The following is an 8822-nucleotide window of genomic DNA, read 5'->3' as shown; positions in this document are numbered from 1 at the left end:
TTGGATCATCTTATTATCATTACTCTGAATTCTTTTTCAGGCAATTTGCTTATTTCCTCTTCATTTATTTGGTCTTGTGAGTTTTATCTTGCTCCTTTGCCTGCAAGGTTTTTCTGTGTTTTCTCTTTTTGTGTAATTTATAGTATTTTCTGTCTCCTTTCCCTAAGCTGCCTAGTAGTAATTCCTCTTGTCTCTGTTCTGTTTGGCTTGAGGTATCCAGCACTGGAGCTTATTGGCCTTTGGTTGGATTTGGATCTAAGTCTATTGTGGGTATTAAATCTGTTCCTCCTGTGGTTGTTTCCCTTTCTCTTCTTTGGTCCTACAGTCCTTGAGGATCAGTTTTGGTTTTGGTCCCTTCCTTGCTTGTGGGATTCTCTCAGGAGTCAGTTACCTGCCCTGGCAAGTGGGGGCGAAAGGGGGTGGTTGGGGCTCACTTGCAAATTTAGGTCAGGGGAAGGGACGGATATGGCAGTCTAAATGAAATTTATGGGAGTGCTCGCAACAGCAGAGGTCAGCATGAGCCTGAGATGTGCCATGCACTCTCTCAGGGAAGTTGGTCCTGAATGCAGGACTCTTGGCATTGGTGGGCTGCACCTGCTACTGGGAGGTGTGGCCAATGATCTGCCTTACACACAGGACTCTTGGTGGTGGCAGCGCAGGTGGTGGCAGGCTCTATGTTTCCATTTAGCAGCTGTGGGTCCCAGGTGGTGCTAATCATACAGGTGCTGCTCTGCAGCCTGTGAGTTTGTGGAGCAGCAAGCTCCTCTCGAGCACCTCAAAACAAAGTTATCCTGCCTCTCTGTCAGGCCTAGGCTTTTCCCCAAACTCCCTGCCAGCTAGATGTGGCACATTTGACCCCACGGCTGTTTTCATGCAGCCAGCCCCAGTTCTCTCTCTGGTGTATGTTCTCTGAAGCCCAAGCCTTGGCACCCAGCCCCCACCTGCTACTGAGAGTGAGCAGACTAGGGTCTCTGGCTGGGGAGTCCTGTCTGAATCCTCCGTACAGGAATCTTTCTGCTCTGCCCTCCACACACCTGTTGTTGCTCTCTCCTCCATGGGCTCCGAAGCTCCCCCTGCCCATCTCTGCCTGTGAGGGGGCTTCTTAGTGTGTGGAAGCTTTCCCCTCTTCACAGCTCCCTCCCAGAGGGGCATGTCTCCTTGGGATTCCTTTGTCTCTTTTTTCTCCTTTTTTTTTCTTTTGTGCTACCCAGTTATGTGGGGATTTTCTTGCCTTTTTGGAGGTCTGAGGTCCCCTGCCAGCATTCAGAAGGTGTTCTGTAGGAACTTTTCCACAAGTAGGTGTATTTTTGATGTATTTGTGGGGAGGAAGGTGATTACCACATCTTACTCCTCTGTCATCTTTGAATCCTCCCCAACTATTATTGTTGAATCATCTATTTCACCCTTCTGTCAGTTTTTGCCTTTTATATTTTGGTGCTCTGTTAATAGGTACATATATACATTGATAATTTTTAATATTCCTGATGGATTGACCCTTTTATCATTATAAAATGTCTCTATCACTAGTAATATTTTTTTAAAGTCTATCAGAAAGATTAGAGATGGCTTACCATGTGTTCTGTATTTTATTTTATATTTTACATTTTTTTAAGCTTAATTAGTTTTATCTGCTTTTTTAAAAAAATTAAAATAATTTAAATATGTCTAATATTTCAAGATTATAACATTTACATAGTCTATACAGGGGACTATATAATCTATATGGCCTTGGACCAAATCCAACCCACCACCTATTTTTGGTAAGTAAAGTTTTATTGGAGCACAGCTACCTATATCTTTCCTTTTAGTATTTTCTGTGAGTTTTTGCAATCCATGGTGAGTGGTTATGACAAAGGCAGTTTGGCCTGCAAAACTGAAAATATTTACGATCTGACCCTTTTCAGTAAATGTTAATAATTCCTGTTCTAGGACAACAGGAGATACCTTGATCTTATCTATCTAATTACGTTCTTTTTTCTATTGAAGTGTAATGGACTTATAATATTCCATTAGTTTCAGGTGTACAATATAGTGATTTAATATTTTTATACATTTTAAAATGATCACCATGAGACTAGTTACCATTTGTCACCATACAAAGTTATTGCAATATTATTGACTGTGTTCCCTATGCTGTACATTAGATTTCTGTTCAGAACTGGAAGTTTGTACCTCTTAATTTCCCTCACTTATTTCACTCATCTCCCCATCTTCCTTGCCTCTTGCAACAACCAGTTTGTTCTTTGTATCCATGAGTCTGTTTCTGTTTTATGTTTGTTTTGGTTTTTAGATTCCACATGTGTGTCAAATCATACAGTATTTGTCTTTCTTTGTCTGACATTTCACTTAGCACAATACCTTCTAGGTCCAACCATATTGTCACAAATGACAAGATTTCATTCTTTTGTTTTATTGCTAATATTCCGTCACACGCATACAACACCCCCCACACGCATATACAATATCTTTATCTATTCATCTATTTGGTGGATGCTTAGGTTGCTTCAATATCTTGGCTATTGTAAATAATACTGCAGTGAACATGGGGTGTATATATCTCTTCAAATTTGTGTTTATGTTTTCTTCAGGAAAATACCCGGAAGTGGAATTGCTGGATCACTTGGTAGTTTTATTTTTAATTTTTTTGAGGAACCTCCATATTATTTTACATAGTTGCTGTACCAATTTATATCCCACTAAGAGTGTTCTTAGGTCCCCTTGTCTCCACATTCTTGTCATTTGTTGTTTTTTTGATAAAAAACATTCTGAAAGTTTTGAGGTGATATCGTGGTTTTGTTTTGCATTTCACTGATAATAGTGATGTTGAGCATCTTTTCATGTGTCTGTTGTCCATCTTTATGTATTCTTTGAAAAATGTCTATTCAGGCCCTCTACCTATTTTTTATTTGGGTTGTTTGCATTTTTTTTTGATTTTGAGTTGTATGAGTTCTTTGTATATTTTAGATATTAACCCCTTATCTGACAAATCATTTGCAAATATCTTCTCTCATTCAGAAGGTTGCCTTTTAGCTTTGTTGATAGTTTCCTTCACTGTGCAAAAGCTTTTTAGTTTGACATAGTCCTATTTATTTTTGCTTCTTTTCCCTTGCTTGAGGAGATATATCCAAAAATGTTTTGCTAAGATTAATGCCAAATAGTGTACTGCTTTTGTTTTCTACCAAGATTTTAGGTTTTACATTTAGTTTTTTAATCCATCTTCAGTTTATTTTTGTATATGGTGTGAGAAAGTACTTCAGTTTGAGTCCTTTACATGTAGCTGTCTAGTGTTCCCAACACTATTTATTGAAGAGGCTATCTCTTCCCTGTTGTATATTCTTGGCTCCTTTGTTGTGGATTACTTGGCCGTATAACCATGAGTTTATTTCTTGGCTCTCTATTCTGTTCTGTTTATCTATGTGTCTTTTTTTTTTTTGTACCTATACTCTATTGCTTGATAACTGTAGCTTTGTAGTATAGTTTGAAATCAGGGATCATGATATCTCTAGCTTTCTTTTTCTTTCTGAAGTTTGTTTTGGCTATTCAGCATCTTTTATGTTTTTGTACAAATTTTAGGATTATTATTTCTAGTTCTGTGAAAGATGGCCTTGGTATGTTGATTGGGATTGTTTTCAGTCTGTCAATTACTTGGGGAATATGGTAATTTTAACAATACAAATTCTTCCAATCAATATGCACAGTATATCTTTTCATTTGTTTGTGTCATCTTCAATTTGTTTCATCAATGTCTTATATTTTTCAAGAACAAGCACCTTACCTCCTTGATTAAATTTATTCTTAGGTATTTTATCTTTTTGAGGCAGTGGTAAATTGGATTGTTTTCTTAGTACCTCTTTTTGATAGTTCATTGTTAGTGTCTAGAAATGCAACAGATTTCTGTATATTATTTTTGTAGCCTTCAATTTAACTGAATTCACTGATGAGCTCTAGTCATTTTCTGGTGGTGTCATTAGGATTTTCTATCTATAGTATCACGTTATCTGCCAACAGTGACAGTTTTAGTTATTTTCTTCCAACTTGGATGCCTTTTATTTATTTTTCTTGTCTGATTGCTGTGGCTAAGGCTTCCAAAACTGTGTTGAATAAACATAGTGACAGTAGGCATCCATGTCTTGTTCTTGATCTAAGAGGAAATCTTTTAGCTTTTCACCATTGAGTATGATGTTAGCTGTGGGTTTTTCATAAATGGCCTTTAATATGTTGTGGTACAGTCCCTCTATACCAGTCCCTCTTTATTGAGTTTTTATCATAAATGGATGTTGAATTTTGTCAAAAGCTTTTTCTGCATCTGTGGAGATGATAATATGATTTTTATTCTTTAATTTGTTAATATGATGTATTGTGTTGACTGATTTGTGAATATTGAGCCATTCTTGCATGCCTGGGATAAATTCCTTTCGATCATGGTGTATGATCTTTTTAATGTAGTGTTGAATTTAGTTTGCTAATATTTTGTTGAAGATTTTTCCATCTATGTTCATCAGTGATATTGGCCTGTAACTTTCTTTTTTTGTGTGGGTCTTTGGTTTTGGTATCAGAGTGATGCTGGTCTTGTAGAATGAGTTTGGATGTATTCCTTTCTCTTAAATTTTTTGAAATAGTTTGAGAAAGATAGGTGTTAACTGTTCTTTAAATGTTTGGTAGAATTTATTTGTGATGCCATTTGGTTCTGGACATTTGTTTGTTGGGAGTTTTTAAAATACTGATTCAATTTCATTAGTGGTAATTGGTCTGCTCATATTTTCTACTTCTTCTTGATACAGTCTTGGCTGATTGTATGTTTCTCAGAATTTATCTATTTATTTTGTGTTGTCCACTTTATTGGCATATAATTGTTCATAGTAATCTCTTATGATCCCTCGTATTTCTGTTATGTCAGTTTTAACTTCTCTTTCATTTTTATTTTATTTGCACCCTTTCTTTTCCTTGATGAGTCTGTCTAAGGGTTTATTAATTTTGTTTACCTTTTCAAAGAATTAGATCTTAGTTTCATTGATCATTTCTGTTGTTTTTTAGTCTTTCATTTGTTTCTCCTCTGATCTTTATTTTTTTCTTACTTTTATTAACTTGGACTTTGGTCATCTTTTTCTAGTTCCTTTAGATGTGGGGTTAGATTTTTCATTTGAGATTTTTCTTGTTTCCTGATGTAGGGTTGTATCACTGTAAACTTCCCTCTTAGAACTGCTTTTTGCTGTGCCCCATAGATTTTGGATCATTGTGTTTCCATTTTCAGTTGTCTTCAGGTATTTTTTGATTCCCTCTTGCATTTCTTCAGTGACCAATTGGTTGTTTGGTAGCATGATGTTTAGCTTCCATGTGTTTGTGTTTTTTTTGCAGATTTTTTTTCTGTAATTGATTTCTAATTCTCATGTGGTCAGAGAAGATGCTCAAGCTTAAATTTCTTGAGACTAGTTTTGTGAACTCTCATGTGATATACCATGGAGAATGTTCCATGTGCACTTGAGAAGAATGTGTAGTCTGCTGCTTTTGGATGAAGTGTTCCATATGTATCCATTAACTTCATCTGATTTGATATGTAGTTTAAGGCCAGTGTTTCCTTATTGATTTTCTGTCTGAATGATCTGTCCACTGATGTTAGGGGTGTTAAAGTCCCCTACTATTATAGTGTTACTGTCTCCTTTTTTATTTGTTAATATTTGTTTTTTGAATTTGGTGCTTCTTTATTGAGTGTTCACATATTCATAATTTTCATGTCTTGTTGCATTGATCCCTTTATCATTATTTAATGTCATTCTTTGTTTCTTATTACAGTCTTTATTTTGAAGTCTATTTTGTCTAATATAAATATTGCTATGCCAGCTTTCTTTTGGTTTCCATTTGCATGGAATATCATTTCATGTTCTCATTTTCAGTCTGTTTGTATCTTTAGCTCTGAAGTGAGTCTCTTGTAGGCAGCATATATTGATATATGGGTCTTTTTAAAAAAATCCATTCAGCCACACGAGGTCTTTTGATTAAAGCATTTAGTTTTTTACATTTAAGGTAATTATTGATAATTATGCACTTTTCCCCCCTTTCTCTCTCCTCCTTCTGGGACTCCTGTAGTGTGAATGTTAGTACACTTAATGTTGTCTCAGAGGTTCCTTAAACTATATTCTCATTTAAAAAAATTCTTTCTACTTTTTTGTGCTCAATTTGGGTGATTTTCAGTTACTTTTCTTCCTAGTCACTGATGCTTTCCTCTGTATCATCTAAACTACAATCCTTCTAGTGCATTTTAAAATTTCAGTTATTCTTCAGCTCCCTTTGATTCTTCTTTATATATTCTAACTCTTTGTTAAATTTCTCATTGTGTTCATTTATTTTTCTCCCAACTTCACTGAGCATTTTTATAATTTATTATCTTGATGTTTCTATTAGTTAGATTGCTTAGTTCTTCTGGGTTTTATTTTGTTCCTTCTTGTGGAATATATTTCTCTGTCTCCTCATTTTGCCTAATTCTTTGTGTTTATTTCTATGTATCACTTTGGTTACATGTCCCGATCTGGAGAAGTGACCTTATGTAGGAGACACCCTATTGGCCAGCAGCACACTCCCCTCTGGTTATCAGAGCTCTGTGCTCTGTAGATGCCCCCTCTATGGGCTGCAAGGACCCTTCTGTTTTGGTGGGGCTGTCAACTGTAGGCACATTAGTAGGTGGGGCTGGCCCTGGACCAACTGGTGGCCAGACCCTGCTTCTGGCTGTGGTTACTGGCCCACTGGTTGGTAGGGCTGGGTCCCAGGGTGGCTAGCTGTGCATGCTGGGGGGTCCTGGGGCTGGAGTCCATCTGCTGGTGGGCAGGGCCTGGCTGGTGTGGCTTGATGATGGGCAGGGCTGGTTTCCCCTGCAGGTGGCTACTCAGCCTGGGGATTCCAGGGACTAGATTTTGTTCACCCCTTGAGCAGTCCTCTGGCTTTCCTGTGTGAAGTCCCGCTGGCCTTCAAAGCCAGATATTCTGTGGCCTCATCTTCTTAGTGCAGGACCCCTCAGCTAGGGAGCCTAATGTGGGGCTTGGATCCCTTGCTCCTCAGGAAGATCCTCTACAATTGTGATTATCCTCCTATTTGTCGGTCACTTTCCCAGGGTATGGGTCTTGACTGTACCACATCTCTGCCCCTCTCACCCATCTCCTTATGCTTGTTCTGTATATCTTTAGTTGTGGTAAATCTTTTTTGCTAGTCTTCAGGTCACTCTCATAGATAGTTGCTTTGTGAATTGTTGTAATTTTGATGTACCCATTGAAGGAGGTGAGCCTGGGGTCTTCTTACTCTGCCATCTTGGCCACACCTTCTTGAATATTTTTTCTTCTCATGTCTTTTTCCCCTCTCTTGGTATTCTCACTCTACATACCTTGATTCTCCATGTTGTCTCACATTTCTCTGAATCTCCATTTATCTTTATTCTTTTTTTCTCTTTATTTAAGCTTGCATGATATCTATCGATCTATTTTCAATTTTTAAAAAATTCTCTCTTTTACCATTACAAATCTATTATTGAGCACCTCTAGTGAGTTTTTAAAATTTCAGTTATTGTACTTTCTGATTCTGTTATTTCCATTCAGTTCTTTTATTTTTATAATTTCAGTATCTGTATTGATATTCTTTATTTGATGCAATGTTATCATCTTACCTTCTTTTATTTCTTTAATCATGTTTTCTTTTGATTCTGTTAGTGTAGTTCTATGAACATATTTATGGTGGCTATTTTGGAATCTTTTTCTGTTAAATCTAACATCTGGTTACTCTCAGGCAGTTTCTGTTGCTCAACTTCCCCCTGCCCCCCACAGTGTATGCGTCATATTTTCTTGTTTCTTTGCATGCCTCCTCATTTGCTTTTGGAACCTCGATACTTTATAATATATTGTATTGAATAGCAAGTAGTAATATATTTTACATATTACTGTGCTTTATAAGTATATATAATTTATATAATATAAATATAAATATATAATAGTAATATATTCTATAATATATTATACTTTATAATAAATTGTAGCAAGTATGGGTTTTCTCCTCCCCACTTTGTAGGGCTTGTTATTGTTACTCATTTGTTTAGTAACTGGTGGGATTATTTTAGTGATATCTTTTCACCCCAGCCTCCCAGTTTTCACCCTCCAGTGTTGCTGTTCAAGGAGGTACAGGTTTGGATATGATCGCAGTCACTCTGGGATAACGATGGTACTGGTAGAACTCTTGTCATTCTTTTCCTGACAACACCTAGCTATTAAACCTGACTGATTTCCAGTTGATTGCTTCCTTTTCAACAATAACCTGGGCATATATTCCTCTACAGACTAATCAAATCAGATTATGTCTCCTTCAATGGATGGAATAGTTTCTGAGGTCAGTGTTTGATATTTGTTCTGACTCCAGGGGGATTTTTTCAAGTTGTCTTATTGCCCAGTTATCTCCTGTGATCAAGCCAGTCTATAGTCTAGGATATATTAGGTCCATGAATCTCCTCACCTTTGAATCTCCTTTCACCACAACCTCCACTATTCTTTTTTTAAATTAAATTTATTGGAGTAACGTGGGATTATAGCACTGTGTAAGTTTCATATATACAATATTATACTTTGACTTCTGTAAACACTACAGTGTACTCATCACCAAAAGTTTAGTTTCCATCCATCACTATACAGTTGATCCTCTTTACCCATTTCACTCTCCTCCTCCTAGCCTTCTTCCCATCTGGTAGCCACTGCTTTGATCTTTGTATCTATGTGTTTGTTTTTGTTTGTTTTGTCTTATTTACATATTTATATTCCACATATGAGTGATATCATACAGTATTTGTCTTTCTC

The sequence above is a fragment of the Hippopotamus amphibius genome, chromosome 2 (assembly GCF_030028045.1).
Source record: "Hippopotamus amphibius kiboko isolate mHipAmp2 chromosome 2, mHipAmp2.hap2, whole genome shotgun sequence".
Classification (NCBI taxonomy): domain Eukaryota; kingdom Metazoa; phylum Chordata; class Mammalia; order Artiodactyla; family Hippopotamidae; genus Hippopotamus; species Hippopotamus amphibius.
This window is presented reverse-complemented; position numbering follows the sequence as displayed.